General features: G+C 43.6%; 1 protein-coding gene across 2 annotated transcripts in view; it reads left to right on the top strand.

Moving 5' to 3' along the window:
* Positions 1-19,327, top strand: part of dok6 (docking protein 6) — a 76,474-nt gene that overhangs the window by 19,884 nt on the left and 37,263 nt on the right. The gene's annotated exons all lie outside the window — the stretch shown is intronic.

The raw sequence follows: 19,327 nt of genomic DNA, 5'->3' as shown, positions 1-19,327 counted from the left end.
ACCCCCACTGAAATAAAGTGTTTTGGCCAGTTTGACATTGATTTTGATCATTTCAGTCATCTTATTTACAATTATATCAAAGAGGCACTTATAAATTAGACAAACATAACATAATATTTATGATGGAATAACCACAAATGTCTTTACTGTGCTCACATCATTATCAGTTTTATTCAACCCCCTAGTGACATTATTTTTTAGTACTTAGTACAACATCCTTTTCCAGTTATGACAGCTTTCAAGCGTGAAGCATAGCTTGACACAAGTGTCTTGCAGCGACCTATGGGTATCTTAGCCCATTCTTCATGGGCAAAAGCCTCCAGTTCAGTCACATTCTTAGGCTTGCGCACTGCAACTGCCTTCTTTAGGTCCCACCAGAGGTTCTCAATTGGATTTAAGTCTGGTGATTGCGATGGCCACTCTAGAATGTTCCAGCCTTTCATGTTCAACCATGCTCTAGTGGACTTGGATGTGTGCTTCGGATCATTGTCCTGTTGGAAGGTCCAACGTCTCCCAAGCCGCAGGTTTGTGACTGACTCCATCACATTTTCCTCCAAGATCTCCTGGTACTGAAGGGAATTCATGGTACCCTGCACACGTTGAAGCTTTCCTGTACCATTAGAAGCAAAACAGCCCCAAAGCATAATTGACCCCCCGCCATGCTTCACAGTAAGCAAGGTGTTCTTTTGTTCATAAGCCTGGTTCTTCCTTCTCCAAACATAGCGCTGGTCCATTGTCCCAAACAGTTCTAATTTAGTTTCATCTGACCACAGTACACTGTCCCAAAACCTTTGTGGCTTGTCCACATGACTTTTGGCATACTGCAGTCGACTTTTCTTGTTCTTTGGAGTCAGCAAGGGGGTGCGTCTGGGCGTTCTGGCATGGAGGTCTTCGTTATGCAGTGCGCGCCTTATTGTCTGAGCTGAAACTTCAGTGCCCACATCTGACAGGTCTTTTTTCAGTTCCTTAGCAGTCACGCGGGGATTTTTCTCCACATTACGCTTCAGGTAGCGCACAGCAGTCGCGGTCAGGATCTTCTTTCTGCCACGACCAGGTAACGTTTCCACTGTGCCCTTTAACTTGAACTTGCGAATGATACTTCCGATAGTGTCTCTTGGAATATTTAACAACTTCGCAATCTTTTTATATCCATTGCCATTCTTGTGAAGAGCAATAACCTCTTCTCTTGTCTTCTGGGACCATTCTCTTGCCTTCACCATGCTTGGAAACACACCAATAGATGTCTAGAAGGAGCTGAGTATCACAGTCCTTTTAAATCTGCCTAATTGGTGCTTATCATGCTTGATTGCTGCTCGTTGACATCCACAGATGTTTTCAATACCTGATGGAAAACACTGGAATGAACCTCTGTTCTTAGGAGTGGTAGTCGTAAAGGGGTTGAATAATTGTGTCAATGAAGAAATCACAAAAAGGCCATTTAATACTTTATGACAAAAAAAATTGATGCTATCTTAGTTGCATTTAGTTCTTTAACAAGTCCTTGTAAGATTTCATTATGAACACAATTACAAATGTGCACTGAATTCCATAAAACCCTTCGCAGCATTGGGGGTTGAATAAATTTGATCACAACTGTACCTCTGTGGGAAGGTTTAGTTAAGAGGACGAGGGAATCTTGATGAAACTGCTTTTATTCGTGATTCTGAAAATAAATCGGGAAAGTAAGGTGTTTAGTTTTCTTACACTGGGCTAGGTACAAGCTAATGATTTCTTCTTCATATGAATAATAATAGTAATTTTATTGGACATATTTTTATTTATAGTGTTGAACATGAATTGTAACTCCACTGAAAAACAGTGAGCTGTGATCATGCGGAACATTCTAGAACACAACGAGCTGAGACGCAGGTGAAGATAAAGACTTTGACACTGACACGTGCACATGACAAATGTGTATGTATGAGCTCCAACAAACACTCTAATTAGACTATTCAGGTGACACACGCTGAGATTATCAGGTGTGATGCACAGCATCAATGCCTCTTATCAGCATGTGCATACAAAGACTCCGAATAGCTGTACAGTTGTAGTGTTGTCTGTGTTGATCAGTATGCATCAGTGGGTTTCCATGAGCTCAAGTGGGTGAATTTCATTTCTATTCATCTGTTTTATTGCTCCATTTTTAAATCTAGCAACATTATCATTTTTGTCTTAAAGCAGTAAGCGGTTACATTGACATGCCTTTTCAAAATGTTTTCTAACAAAACGAAAGCCTGTATCAGGCATCAAGAATGGGGTCTCTGCACTACGGAAACAGCAGGTTTTTCAACAACAAGGGCAGTTTTCAGTCATGTGATAGGCTGGACTACATTACAGATGTCATTGTCTTGCATGGTCCAGGGAACATATTCACTGGATGAAGGACCAGTGGGCCTCAGTGCTTCTCACTGATTCACACTGAACAGAAATCACGGCAGCCAACGATGTTGGAGACGTCAAGGAGAGCGCTATGCATCAGTCACTGTTGTCACCAGACGAGCCTTTGGTGGTGGTGGTGGTGGTGGTGGTGGTGTGGGCAGGTGTGTCTAGTCAATACAGAACTGCCCTACACTTTGTGAATGGTACAGTGACAAGCCTGTACGACGTGAACTACTACTACATCATTAATCCAGCCATGACTAACACAGGACTAATTTCATCGTCATGGATGCTACAGCTCATTGAGGTCACATCATTAAGGAACGGCTGCTGGAGACTGGGGTTCCTCAAATGGAGCAGCCTGCACTTTCTCCAGACCTGAATCACGTAGAAAACCTGCAGGATCTGCTGAATCGCCGTGTATAAAGGCTCGTAACTCTGTAACCCAGAACCTCAATGACCTGAGGGCCATTCAAGAAGAATGAGACGCCATGTCTCAGAAGACAAGAAATCGACTTGTGAACAGGATGAGATGTCGTTGTCAAGCTGTAATTGATGCTCAAGGGCACATGACAAGATACTGAGACACTGACATTTTTGTTGGGGTAAACACCACTGTTGTTGGAATTTGTTTCAATTCATTGTCTGAGATGAGAATCATCATTGCATGCTTCTACTTTCATGATATAATATCACTGTAGCATGAACTTTATACATTTTAATATACTGCTATGGACTGAGTTTTGAAGGAAAAAAGTGGTTTCACAAGACACAGTCTCCATAGACCACCCCCTAATGCAGCCCAACCACAGTCTGTGACCGGACCCCCCTACGGAACACAGCCAGTCTCCTGTGGCAGGACGCCCCCTCTACCTAACACAGCCACAGTCTCCTGTGACCGGAACACTATCTTTTCAATCACAGCCTCATCTTCATCCTTCAGGACAAGAGGGAAGGAGTGATGGTGTTAATTTAAATTTTTACTTTCTCTGTTTTATTTCTGACAATAATGGCCCTCCTCTGGCAGAAGGTGGAGCTGAGTGTGTCAGTATGCAGTACGGAACGGCTTTTAGAATAGCTGCATCTGCTATAGTAAATGTCCGTCCACAGAGAGTTGAACAACCATGGCTATTGTTACTAAATGCTTAATGCACGCTTTAATCAGAACTGTCTAGATTGTATCTAGAGAAACCGACATTCACAATCTTCACATACTCACATATTCACATTTCTTGCTTTTGCCACTGCAATCTGTCTCGGTACAGAGGCCCCCTGCTGGCCAGCTCCAGCAGCGGCAGAAGTAGTTTATGTTGTCCTGTTGTTGTTGCCTTGTGTTCGTCCCTCAGGTGGGCGGGGCCTATTAGGATACCCGAGGGTCATTTGTCTGTCTATATATGTGTTGTGTTTGTACCAGTTGACTGCTGGTTATTGTATCCTTGATTTGGATTGTGTTACGGGTTTTGTGTTGTGCACTTTATCTATTAAATCCCCCCTTTTCCCTGAGACTGGTGTGAACGCTCCCTTTTTATTTTTGCACTCCTCGCCCGTCGCACAGTCCATAAAACTCAGGTGTAGACCTTTCATTTAATAAACTTTGATTTAAGACTTTCACTCACCACTAAATACAGATCACAAATTATTGTTAAAGATGGTTTCATTATGTTTATATCATAAACATAATGAAGACTGAATTCATAATGAATAATGAATTATCATATCAACATGTTTTCAACATCAGTCTGTGTATATTTTTATTCTATAAAAAAAAAAGAATATAAATTATCGAACATTTGGTACACACCTTTACACAGTAGGTACACTCCTCTACACTCTAGTACACTCCTCTACACTCTAGGTGCACTCCTCTACACTCTTTTACACTTTAGGTGACTCCCATTCACCTGCATTGTAGTTTTTGGGGGTAAAGTACAGGCACCATCTTGGAAAATTACATGTACAATGTGATGAGCCTCATTACGCTGCTGTAACACTGAGATATACTGAGATGTCAAACACTGATGATGAAAGTAAATCCATGCAGTCTGATCTGTGGGTACTGTGAGTTTTTTAAATGCACAGTAGTGTCTTATGAAATGTGCTTCCCACAGCACTAACCCAGACATACGTCTGTACCATAGTGTAGCTCTAACCCAGACATACGTCTGTACCATAGTGTAGCTCTAACCCAGACATATGTCTGTACCATAGTGTAGCTCTAACCCAGACATACGTCTGTACCATAGTGTATCTCTAACCCAGACATACGTCTGTACCATAGTGTAGCTCTAACCCAGACATACATCCGTACCATAGTGTATCTCTAACCCAGACATACGTCTGTACCATAGTGTAGCTCTAACCCAGACATACATCCGTACCATAGTGTATCTCTAACCCAGACATACGTCTGTACCATAGTGTAGCTCTAACCCAGACCTACGTCTGTACCATAGTGTAGCTCTAACCCAGACCTACGTCTGTACCATAGTGTAGCTCTAACCCAGACCTACGTCTGTACCATAGTGTAGCTCTAACCCAGACCTACGTCTGTACCATAGTGTAGCTCTAACCCAGACATACGTCTGTACTGTAGTGTAGCTCTAACCCAGACATACGTCTGTACCATAGTGTAGCTCTAACCCAGACATACGTCTGTACTGTAGTGTAGCTCTAACTCAGACATACGTCTGTACCATAGTGTAGCTCTAACCCAGACATATGTCTGTACCATAGTGTAGCTCTAACCCAGACATACGTCTGTACCATAGTGTATCTCTAACCCAGACATACGTCTGTATCATAGTGTAGCTCTAACCCAGACCTGCGTCTGTACCATAGTGTAGCTCTAACCCAGACATATGTCTGTACCATAGTGTATCTCTAACCCAGACCTACGTCTGTACCATAGTGTATCTCTAACCCAGACATACGTCTGTACCATAGTGTATCACTAACCCAGACCTACGTCTGTACCATAGTGTATCACTAACCCAGACATACGTCTGTACCATAGTGTCTCTCTAACCCAGACATACGTCTGTACCATAGTGTATCACTAACCCAGACATACATCTGTACCATAGTGTATCACTAACCCAGACATACGTTTGTACCATAGTGTATCTCTAACCCAGACATACGTCTGTACCATAGTGTATCTCTAACCCAGACATACGTCTGTACCATAGTGTATCTCTAACCCAGACATACGTCTGTACCATAGTGTAGCTCTAACCCAGACCTACGTCTGTACCATAGTGTAGCTCTAACCCAGACCTACATCCGTACCATAGTGTAGCTCTAACCCAGACATACATCTGTACCATAGTGTAGCTCTAACCCAGACCTACGTCTGTACCATAGTGTAGCTCTAACCCAGACCTACGTCTGTACCATAGTGTAGCTCTAACCCAGACCTACGTCTGTACCATAGTGTAGCTCTAACCCAGACCTACGTCTGTACCATAGTGTAGCTCTAACCCAGACCTACGTCTGTACCATAGTGTAGCTCTAACCCAGACCTACGTCTGTACCATAGTGTAGCTCTAACCCAGACCTACGTCTGTACCATAGTGTAGCTCTAACCCAGACCTACGTCTGTACCATAGTGTAGCTCTAACCCAGACCTACGTCTGTACCATAGTGTAGCTCTAACCCAGACCTACGTCTGTACCATAGTGTAGCTCTAACCCAGACATACGTCTGTACCATAGTGTAGCTCTAACCCAGACCTACGTCTGTACCATAGTGTAGCTCTAACCCAGACATACGTCTGTACCATAGTGTATCTCTAACCCAGACATACGTCTGTACCATAGTGTAGCTCTAACCCAGACCTACGTCTGTACCATAGTGTAGCTCTAACCCAGACCTACGTCTGTACCATAGTGTATCTCTAACCCAGACATACGTCTGTACCATAGTGTATCTCTAACCCAGACATACGTCTGTACCATAGTGTAGCTCTAACCCAGACCTACGTCTGTACCATAGTGTAGCTCTAACCCAGACCTACATCCGTACCATAGTGTAGCTCTAACCCAGACATACATCTGTACCATAGTGTAGCTCTAACCCAGACCTACGTCTGTACCATAGTGTAGCTCTAACCCAGACCTACGTCTGTACCATAGTGTAGCTCTAACCCAGACCTACGTCTGTACCATAGTGTAGCTCTAACCCAGACATACATCTGTACCATAGTGTATCTCTAACCCAGACATACATCTGTACCATAGTGTAGCTCTAACCCAGACATAAGTCTGTACCATAGTGTATCTCTAACCCAGATATACATCTGTACCATAGTGTAGCTCTAACCCAGACATACATCCGTACCATAGTGTATCACTATCCCAGACATACATCTGTACCATAGTGTAGCTCTAACCCAGACATACGTCTGTACCATAGTGTAGCTCTAACCCAGACATACGTCTGTATCATAGTGTAGCTCTAACCCAGACATACATCCGTACCATAGTGTCTCTCTAACCCAGACATACATCCATACCATAGTGTAGCTCTAACCCAGACATACGTCTGTACCATAGTGTAGCTCTAACCCAGACATACGTCTGTACCATAGTGTAGCTCTAACCCAGACATACGTCTGTACCATAGTGTATCTCTAACCCAGACATACGTCTTTATCATAGTGTAGCTCTAACCCAGACCTGCGTTTGTACCATAGTGTAGCTCTAACCCAGACATACGTCTGTACCATAGTGTATCTCTAACCCAGACCTACGTCTGTACCATAGTGTATCACTAACCCAGACATACGTCTGTACCATAGTGTCTCTCTAACCCAGACATACGTCTGTACCATAGTGTATCACTAACCCAGACATACATCTGTACCATAGTGTATCACTAACCCAGACATACGTTTGTACCATAGTGTATCTCTAACCCAGACATACGTCTGTACCATAGTGTATCTCTAACCCAGACATACGTCTGTACCATAGTGTATCTCTAACCCAGACATACGTCTGTACCATAGTGTATCTCTAACCCAGACATACGTCTGTACCATAGTGTAGCTCTAACCCAGACCTACGTCTGTACCATAGTGTAGCTCTAACCCAGACCTACATCCGTACCATAGTGTAGCTCTAACCCAGACATACATCTGTACCATAGTGTAGCTCTAACCCAGACCTACGTCTGTACCATAGTGTAGCTCTAACCCAGACCTACGTCTGTACCATAGTGTAGCTCTAACCCAGACCTACGTCTGTACCATACTGTGGCTCTAACCCAGACCTACGTCTGTACCATAGTGTAGCTCTAACCCAGACCTACGTCTGTACCATAGTGTAGCTCTAACCCAGACCTACGTCTGTACCATAGTGTAGCTCTAACCCAGACATACATCTGTACCATAGTGTATCTCTAACCCAGACATACATCTGTACCATAGTGTAGCTCTAACCCAGACATAAGTCTGTACCATAGTGTATCTCTAACCCAGATATACATCTGTACCATAGTGTAGCTCTAACCCAGACATACATCCGTACCATAGTGTATCACTATCCCAGACATACATCTGTACCATAGTGTAGCTCTAACCCAGACATACGTCTGTACCATAGTGTAGCTCTAACCCAGACATACGTCTGTATCATAGTGTAGCTCTAACCCAGACATACATCCGTACCATAGTGTCTCTCTAACCCAGACATACATCCATACCATAGTGTAGCTCTAACCCAGACGTACGTCTGCACCATAGTGTAGCTCTAACCCAGACATACGTCTGTACCATAGTGTAGCTCTAACCCAGACATACGTCTGTACCATAGTGTATCTCTAACCCAGACATACGTCTTTATCATAGTGTAGCTCTAACCCAGACCTGCGTCTGTACCATAGTGTAGCTCTAACCCAGACATACGTCTGTACCATAGTGTATCTCTAACCCAGACCTACGTCTGTACCATAGTGTATCACTAACCCAGACATACGTCTGTACCATAGTGTCTCTCTAACCCAGACATACGTCTGTACCATAGTGTATCACTAACCCAGACATACATCTGTACCATAGTGTATCACTAACCCAGACATACGTTTGTACCATAGTGTATCTCTAACCCAGACATACGTCTGTACCATAGTGTATCTCTAACCCAGACATACGTCTGTACCATAGTGTATCTCTAACCCAGACATACGTCTGTACCATAGTGTATCTCTAACCCAGACATACGTCTGTACCATAGTGTATCTCTAACCCAGACATACGTCTGTACCATAGTGTAGCTCTAACCCAGACCTACGTCTGTACCATAGTGTAGCTCTAACCCAGACCTACATCCGTACCATAGTGTAGCTCTAACCCAGACATACATCTGTACCATAGTGTAGCTCTAACCCAGACCTACGTCTGTACCATAGTGTAGCTCTAACCCAGACCTACGTCTGTACCATAGTGTAGCTCTAACCCAGACCTACGTCTGTACCATAGTGTAGCTCTAACCCAGACCTACGTCTGTACCATAGTGTAGCTCTAACCCAGACCTACGTCTGTACCATAGTGTAGCTCTAACCCAGACATACGTCTGTACCATAGTGTAGCTCTAACCCAGACATACATCTGTACCATAGTGTAGCTCTAACCCAGACATAAGTCTGTACCATAGTGTATCTCTAACCCAGATATACATCTGTACCATAGTGTAGCTCTAACCCAGACATACATCCGTACCATAGTGTATCACTATCCCAGACATACATCTGTACCATAGTGTAGCTCTAACCCAGACATACGTCTGTACCATAGTGTAGCTCTAACCCAGACATACGTCTGTATCATAGTGTAGCTCTAACCCAGACATACATCCGTACCATAGTGTCTCTCTAACCCAGACATACATCCATACCATAGTGTAGCTCTAACCCAGACATACGTCTGTACCATAGTGTAGCTCTAACCCAGACATACGTCTGTACCATAGTGTAGCTCTAACCCAGACATACGTCTGTACCATAGTGTATCTCTAACCCAGACATACGTCTTTATCATAGTGTAGCTCTAACCCAGACCTGCGTCTGTACCATAGTGTAGCTCTAACCCAGACATACGTCTGTACCATAGTGTATCTCTAACCCAGACCTACGTCTGTACCATAGTGTATCACTAACCCAGACATACGTCTGTACCATAGTGTCTCTCTAACCCAGACATACGTCTGTACCATAGTGTATCACTAACCCAGACATACATCTGTACCATAGTGTATCACTAACCCAGACATACGTTTGTACCATAGTGTATCTCTAACCCAGACATACGTCTGTACCATAGTGTATCTCTAACCCAGACATACGTCTGTACCATAGTGTATCTCTAACCCAGACATACGTCTGTACCATAGTGTATCTCTAACCCAGACCTACGTCTGTACCATAGTGTATCTCTAACCCAGACATACGTCTGTACCATAGTGTATCACTAACCCAGACCTACGTCTGTACCATAGTGTAGCTCTAACCCAGACATACGTCTGTACTATAGTGTAGCTCTAACCCAGACATACGTCTGTACCATAGTGTAGCTCTAACCCAGACATACGTCTGTACCATAGTGTAGCTCTAACCCAGACATACGTCTGTATCATAGTGTAGCTCTAACCCAGACATACATCCGTACCATAGTGTCTCACTAACCCAGACATACATCCATACCATAGTGTAGCTCTAACCCAGACATACATCTGTACCATAGTGTAGCTCTAACCCAGACCTACGTCTGTACCATAGTGTAGCTCTAACCCAGACCTACATCCGTACCATAGTGTAGCTCTAACCCAGACATACCTCTGTACCATAGTGTAGCTCTAACCCAGACCTACGTCTGTACCATAGTGTAGCTCTAACCCAGACCTACGTCTGTACCATAGTGTAGCTCTAACCCAGACCTACGTCTGTACCATAGTGTAGCTCTAACCCAGACCTACGTCTGTACCATAGTGTAGCTCTAACCCAGACCTACGTCTGTACCATAGTGTAGCTCTAACCCAGACCTACGTCTGTACCATAGTGTAGCTCTAACCCAGACCTACGTCTGTACCATAGTGTAGCTCTAACCCAGACCTACGTCTGTACCATAGTGTAGCTCTAACCCAGACATACATCTGTACCATAGTGTATCTCTAACCCAGACATACATCTGTACCATAGTGTAGCTCTAACCCAGACATAAGTCTGTACCATAGTGTATCTCTAACCCAGACCTACGTCTGTACCATAGTGTATCACTAACCCAGACATACGTCTGTACCATAGTGTCTCTCTAACCCAGACATACGTCTGTACCATAGTGTATCACTAACCCAGACATACATCTGTACCATAGTGTATCACTAACCCAGACATACGTTTGTACCATAGTGTATCTCTAACCCAGACATACGTCTGTACCATAGTGTATCTCTAACCCAGACATACGTCTGTACCATAGTGTATCTCTAACCCAGACATACGTCTGTACCATAGTGTATCTCTAACCCAGACATACGTCTGTACCATAGTGTATCTCTAACCCAGACATACGTCTGTACCATAGTGTAGCTCTAACCCAGACCTACGTCTGTACCATAGTGTAGCTCTAACCCAGACCTACATCCGTACCATAGTGTAGCTCTAACCCAGACATACATCTGTACCATAGTGTAGCTCTAACCCAGACCTACGTCTGTACCATAGTGTAGCTCTAACCCAGACCTACGTCTGTACCATAGTGTAGCTCTAACCCAGACCTACGTCTGTACCATAGTGTAGCTCTAACCCAGACCTACGTCTGTACCATAGTGTAGCTCTAACCCAGACCTACGTCTGTACCATAGTGTAGCTCTAACCCAGACATACGTCTGTACCATAGTGTAGCTCTAACCCAGACATACATCTGTACCATAGTGTAGCTCTAACCCAGACATAAGTCTGTACCATAGTGTATCTCTAACCCAGATATACATCTGTACCATAGTGTAGCTCTAACCCAGACATACATCCGTACCATAGTGTATCACTATCCCAGACATACATCTGTACCATAGTGTAGCTCTAACCCAGACATACGTCTGTACCATAGTGTAGCTCTAACCCAGACATACGTCTGTATCATAGTGTAGCTCTAACCCAGACATACATCCGTACCATAGTGTCTCTCTAACCCAGACATACATCCATACCATAGTGTAGCTCTAACCCAGACATACGTCTGTACCATAGTGTAGCTCTAACCCAGACATACGTCTGTACCATAGTGTAGCTCTAACCCAGACATACGTCTGTACCATAGTGTATCTCTAACCCAGACATACGTCTTTATCATAGTGTAGCTCTAACCCAGACCTGCGTCTGTACCATAGTGTAGCTCTAACCCAGACATACGTCTGTACCATAGTGTATCTCTAACCCAGACCTACGTCTGTACCATAGTGTATCACTAACCCAGACATACGTCTGTACCATAGTGTCTCTCTAACCCAGACATACGTCTGTACCATAGTGTATCACTAACCCAGACATACATCTGTACCATAGTGTATCACTAACCCAGACATACGTTTGTACCATAGTGTATCTCTAACCCAGACATACGTCTGTACCATAGTGTATCTCTAACACAGACATACGTCTGTACCATAGTGTATCTCTAACCCAGACATACGTCTGTACCATAGTGTATCTCTAACCCAGACCTACGTCTGTACCATAGTGTATCTCTAACCCAGACATACGTCTGTACCATAGTGTATCACTAACCCAGACCTACGTCTGTACCATAGTGTAGCTCTAACCCAGACATACGTCTGTACTATAGTGTAGCTCTAACCCAGACATACGTCTGTACCATAGTGTAGCTCTAACCCAGACATACGTCTGTACCATAGTGTAGCTCTAACCCAGACATACGTCTGTATCATAGTGTAGCTCTAACCCAGACATACATCCGTACCATAGTGTCTCACTAACCCAGACATACATCCATACCATAGTGTAGCTCTAACCCAGACATACATCTGTACCATAGTGTAGCTCTAACCCAGACCTACGTCTGTACCATAGTGTAGCTCTAACCCAGACCTACATCCGTACCATAGTGTAGCTCTAACCCAGACATACCTCTGTACCATAGTGTAGCTCTAACCCAGACCTACGTCTGTACCATAGTGTAGCTCTAACCCAGACCTACGTCTGTACCATAGTGTAGCTCTAACCCAGACCTACGTCTGTACCATAGTGTAGCTCTAACCCAGACCTACGTCTGTACCATAGTGTAGCTCTAACCCAGACCTACGTCTGTACCATAGTGTAGCTCTAACCCAGACCTACGTCTGTACCATAGTGTAGCTCTAACCCAGACCTACGTCTGTACCATAGTGTAGCTCTAACCCAGACCTACGTCTGTACCATAGTGTAGCTCTAACCCAGACATACATCTGTACCATAGTGTATCTCTAACCCAGACATACATCTGTACCATAGTGTAGCTCTAACCCAGACATAAGTCTGTACCATAGTGTATCTCTAACCCAGACCTACGTCTGTACCATAGTGTATCACTAACCCAGACATACGTCTGTACCATAGTGTCTCTCTAACCCAGACATACGTCTGTACCATAGTGTATCACTAACCCAGACATACATCTGTACCATAGTGTATCACTAACCCAGACATACGTTTGTACCATAGTGTATCTCTAACCCAGACATACGTCTGTACCATAGTGTATCTCTAACCCAGACCTACGTCTGTACCATAGTGTAGCTCTAACCCAGACCTACGTTTGTACCATAGTGTATCTCTAACCCAGATATACGTCTGTACCATAGTGTATCTCTAACCCAGACATACGTCTGTACCATAGTGTATCACTATCCCAGACATACATCTGTACCATAGTGTAGCTCTAACCCAGACATACGTCTGTACCATAGTGTAGCTCTAACCCAGACATACGTCTGTACTGTAGTGTAGCTCTAACCCAGACATACATCCGTACCATAGTGTCTCTCTAACCCAGACATACATCCATACCATAGTGTAGCTCTAACCCAGACATACGTCTGTACCATAGTGTAGCTCTAACCCAGACATACGTCTGTACCATAGTGTAGCTCTAACCCAGACATACGTCTGTACCATAGTGTATCTCTAACCCAGACATACGTCTTTATCATAGTGTAGCTCTAACCCAGACCTGCGTCTGTACCATAGTGTAGCTCTAACCCAGACATACGTCTGTACCATAGTGTATCTCTAACCCAGACCTACGTCTGTACCATAGTGTATCACTAACCCAGACATACGTCTGTACCATAGTGTCTCTCTAACCCAGACATACGTCTGTACCATAGTGTATCACTAACCCAGACATACATCTGTACCATAGTGTATCACTAACCCAGACATACGTTTGTACCATAGTGTATCTCTAACCCAGACATACGTCTGTACCATAGTGTATCTCTAACCCAGACATACGTCTGTACCATAGTGTATCTCTAACCCAGACATACGTCTGTACCATAGTGTATCTCTAACCCAGACCTACGTCTGTACCATAGTGTATCTCTAACCCAGACATACGTCTGTACCATAGTGTATCACTAACCCAGACCTACGTCTGTACCATAGTGTAGCTCTAACCCAGACATACGTCTGTACTATAGTGTAGCTCTAACCCAGACATACGTCTGTACCATAGTGTAGCTCTAACCCAGACATACGTCTGTACCATAGTGTAGCTCTAACCCAGACATACGTCTGTATCATAGTGTAGCTCTAACCCAGACATACATCCGTACCATAGTGTCTCACTAACCCAGACATACATCCATACCATAGTGTAGCTCTAACCCAGACATACATCTGTACCATAGTGTAGCTCTAACCCAGACCTACGTCTGTACCATAGTGTAGCTCTAACCCAGACCTACATCCGTACCATAGTGTAGCTCTAACCCAGACATACATCTGTACCATAGTGTAGCTCTAACCCAGACCTACGTCTGTACCATAGTGTAGCTCTAACCCAGACCTACGTCTGTACCATAGTGTAGCTCTAACCCAGACCTACGTCTGTACCATAGTGTAGCTCTAACCCAGACCTACGTCTGTACCATAGTGTAGCTCTAACCCAGACCTACGTCTGTACCATAGTGTAGCTCTAACCCAGACCTACGTCTGTACCATAGTGTAGCTCTAACCCAGACCTACGTCTGTACCATAGTGTAGCTCTAACCCAGACCTACGTCTGTACCATAGTGTAGCTCTAACCCAGACATACATCTGTACCATAGTGTATCTCTAACCCAGACATACATCTGTACCATAGTGTAGCTCTAACCCAGACATAAGTCTGTACCATAGTGTATCTCTAACCCAGACCTACGTCTGTACCATAGTGTATCACTAACCCAGACATACGTCTGTACCATAGTGTCTCTCTAACCCAGACATACGTCTGTACCATAGTGTATCACTAACCCAGACATACATCTGTACCATAGTGTATCACTAACCCAGACATACGTTTGTACCATAGTGTATCTCTAACCCAGACATACGTCTGTACCATAGTGTATCTCTAACCCAGACCTACGTCTGTACCATAGTGTAGCTCTAACCCAGACCTACGTTTGTACCATAGTGTATCTCTAACCCAGATATACGTCTGTACCATAGTGTATCTCTAACCCAGACATACGTCTGTACCATAGTGTTTCTCTAACCCAGACATACATCTGTACCATAGTGTAGCTCTAACCCAGACCTACGTCTGTACCATAGTGTAGCTCTAACCCAGACCTACATCCGTACCATAGTGTAGCTCTAACCCAGACATACATCTGTACCATAGTGTAGCTCTAACCCAGACCTACGTCTGTACCATAGTGTAGCTCTAACCCAGACCTACGTCTGTACCATAGTGTAGCTCTAACCCAGACCTACGTCTGTACCATAGTGTAGCTCTAACCCAGACCTACGTCTGTACCATAGTGTAGCTCTAACCCAGACCTACGTCTGTACCATAGTGTAGCTCTAACCCAGACATACGTCTGTACCATAGTGTATCTCTAACCCAGACATACATCTGTACCATAGTGTAGCTCTAACCCAGACATAAGTCTGTACCATAGTGTATCTCTAACCCAGATATACATCTGTACCATAGTGTAGCTCTAACCCAGACATACATCCGTACCATAGTGTATCACTAACCCAGACATACATCTGTACCATAGTGTAGCTCTAACCCAGACATACATCCGTACCATAGTGTATCACTAACCCAGACATACATCCATACCATAGTGTAGCTCTAACCCAGACATACGTCTGTACTATAGTGTAGCTCTAACCCAGACATACGTCTGTACCATAGTGTAGCTCTAACCCAGACATAAGTCTGTACCATAGTGTAGCTCTAACTCAGACATACGTCTGTACTGGAGTGTAGCTCTAACCCAGACATACGTCTGTACCATAGTGTAGCTCTAACTCAGACATACGTCTGTACCATAGTGTAGCTCTAACTCAGACATACATCCGTACCATAGTGTATCACTATCCCAGACATACATCTGTACCATAGTGTAGCTCTAACCCAGACATACATCCGTACCATAGTGTATCACTAACCCAGACATACATCCATACCATAGTGTAGCTCTAACCCAGACATACGTCTGTACTATAGTGTAGCTCTAACCCAGACATACGTCTGTACCATAGTGTAGCTCTAACCCAGACATACGTCTGTACCATAGTGTAGCTCTAACTCAGACATACGTCTGTACTGGAGTGTAGCTCTAACCCAGACATACGTCTGTACCATAGTGTAGCTCTAACTCAGACATACGTCTGTACCATAGTGTAGCTCTAACTCAGACATACGTCTGTACTGTAGTGTAGCTCTAACCCAGACATACGTCTGTACCATAGTGTAGCTCTAACCCAGACATGCATCCGTACCATAGTGTATCACTAACCCAGACATACATCCATACCATAGTGTAGCTCTAACTCAGACATACGTCTGTACTGTAGTGTAGCTCTAACTCAGACATACATCTGTACCATAGTGTATCACTAACCCAGACATACATCCATACCATAGTGTAGCTCTAACCCAGACATACATCTGTACCATATTGTAGCTCTAATTCAGACATACGTCTGTACTGTAGTGTAGCTCTAACCCAGACATACTTCTGTACCATAGTGTAGCTCTAACTTAGTCTTAGTTTACTGCTGTTTTCATCAGTAAAGTTGGCAGTGTTTAGTCCTCATTAGACCTAACAAGGTCTAATGGGGCAGCACTTACTCAATAAGGTCCTACAGAAGCAGATTAGGTCTTACTAAACTAGGACAGGTCTAACTAAAACAAATCAGGTCGTAGTGAAGGAACAGGGAACAGCTGGAAGGGATGAAGAGTGACAGTTTCTGGATATAAAATAAAACTAAGAAACAACAAAATAACAGTGTTCAAATAAAGATTGAAACTACAAATCTGTGTGTTTGGGTAATTGTGTTACAAACATTCCATTATAATCAGGCATGCATGAAGATACCAATGAATTTGGTTAAATTAGTCTCTCTTCCTCTAGATAGAATACCAGTTCATAAGACTTACTTGCTGTATTCTGTGCATGTTGTCGTGTGGTAATGGTAGCATTCACTTAGATAAGGCTTTATTAATCAAACTGGAACATGGTAGGAATAGTACAAGAAAGGATTATGGAGAAGCAACCAAGATATTCAGCTCCTACTTGGAAATGGCAGAATGATTGCAAAGAATGTTTTTTTATACATAGCAATTGGTTGTGTAAGAACAGAGGTATGGCATTAAGCTAATTCTTAGTCAAGTCTGATTGAACATTTGAAAAACATTCACACTCCAGCATTATGAGCTGTGACTGGATGGTTGAAAGAGTGCAAGCATTTACAAAATTACAAAAGTCATTATTTGGGGGGGGGGCCTATTTATACATACTTTAAGACTAGACTGCTCAATAAAGTGCGTGTGTGTGTGTGTGTGTGAGAGAGAGAGAGAGAGAAGATGAGGATTTAGAAGTTTAGAAGTAGTGATATTCCATTATTAGTTTCTGGTATTAGTTCTAAGTCTGCATGAAGTGCTTTGTATCGACAATGACATTTTCATAAAATGCTTTTAAGAAACCTGTCTCATTCTGCTTGCAATTAACCAGTAATTATCTTAGCTATTATCATGCAGGACTAGCTGTTACCAAAAGTCTTGTCAGCAATCATCATCATCAACATCATCATCACCCTGCAATGTGTATTTCTCTTTCAAATTCCCAAGGTTGCTTCACAAAGTCCACAAGAATATGACCCATGATTTATCAATCCAGGTTAGATGCAGAGCCAAGCAACATGATACTACAGGAGCTAAGAATCTTCAGACAACTGAAAACACAATAAGAAAAGATTTCTCAGAATATTAGGGCACAATATCTGAACAGGTTCAGGTACACTGGCAATTACGGTGAGAGAAATAATCCTCTACACTGCTGTAGAATCAGTGGGTTATTGTTCATTTCTCAGGGAAATTCAGTATGCATGAGCCTTGTAATAATTTGCATTTAAATCCACTCTTATCTCAGTAGCAGGCATCCTTTGTAATAACTGGTGATACTAAACCATAAAATGAATTAGTTGTTATCTGACTAAAATGATAAACTCTTTACACTCTGCCACCCAAAGAGCTCAGGATGACTGGAGTGTCTATAACCACGGCTTCCCCAGAGCAATGAAAACCAATACAATAGGATGACTATGGGAAAGCCATGCTGTATAACTTCATTATATCCTGATGAGAAGGGAACACACTCCCACACTAGCAGAAGGGAACACACTCCCACACTAGTAGAAGGGAACACACTCACACACTAGTAGAAGGGAACACACTCCTGCACTAGTAGAAGGGAACACACTCCCACACTAGTAGAAGGGAACACACTCCCACACTAGCAGAAGGGAACACACTCACACACTAGTAGAAGGGAACACACTCCTGCACTAGTAGAAGGGAACACACTCCCACACTAGCAGAAGGGAACACACTCACACACTAGTAGAAGGGAACACACTCCCACACTAGTAGAAGGGAACACACTCCCACACTAGCAGAAGGGAACACACTCACACACTAGTAGAAGGGAACACACTCCTGCACTAGTAGAAGGGAACACACTCCCACACTAGCAGAAGGGAACACACTCACACACTAGTAGAAGGGAACACACTCACACAATAGTAGAAGGGAACACACTCCTGCACTAGTAGAAGGGAACACACTCCCACACTAGTAGAAGAGAACACACACACTAGTAGAAGGGAACACACTCGCACACTAGTAGAAGGGAACACACTCCTGCACTAGTAGAAGGGAACACACTCACACACTAGTAGAAGAGAACACACTCCCACACTAGTAGAAGGGAACACACTCACACACTAGTAGAAGGGAACACACTCCCACATTATTAGAAGAGAACACACTCCCACACTAGCAGAAGAGAACACACTCACACACTAGTAGAAGGGAACACACTCACACACTAGTAGAAGGGAACACACTCACACACTAGTAGAAGGGAACACACTCCTGCACTAGTAGAAGGGAACACACTCCCACACTAGTAGAAGGGAACACACTCCCACACTAGCAGAAGGGAACACACTCACACACTAGTAGAAGGGAACACACTCCTGCACTAGTAGAAGGGAACACACTCCCACACTAGCAGAAGGGAACACACTCACACACTAGTAGAAGGGAACACACTCCCACACTAGTAGAAGGGAACACACTCCCACACTAGCAGAAGGGAACACACTCACACACTAGTAGAAGGGAACACACTCCTGCACTAGTAGAAGGGAACACACTCCCACACTA

This window comes from Brachyhypopomus gauderio, chromosome 7 (genome assembly GCF_052324685.1).
Source record: "Brachyhypopomus gauderio isolate BG-103 chromosome 7, BGAUD_0.2, whole genome shotgun sequence".
NCBI lineage: Eukaryota > Metazoa > Chordata > Actinopteri > Gymnotiformes > Hypopomidae > Brachyhypopomus > Brachyhypopomus gauderio.
Note: the sequence above shows the minus strand (reverse complement) of the source record. Positions and strands in the feature narration are given on the sequence as shown.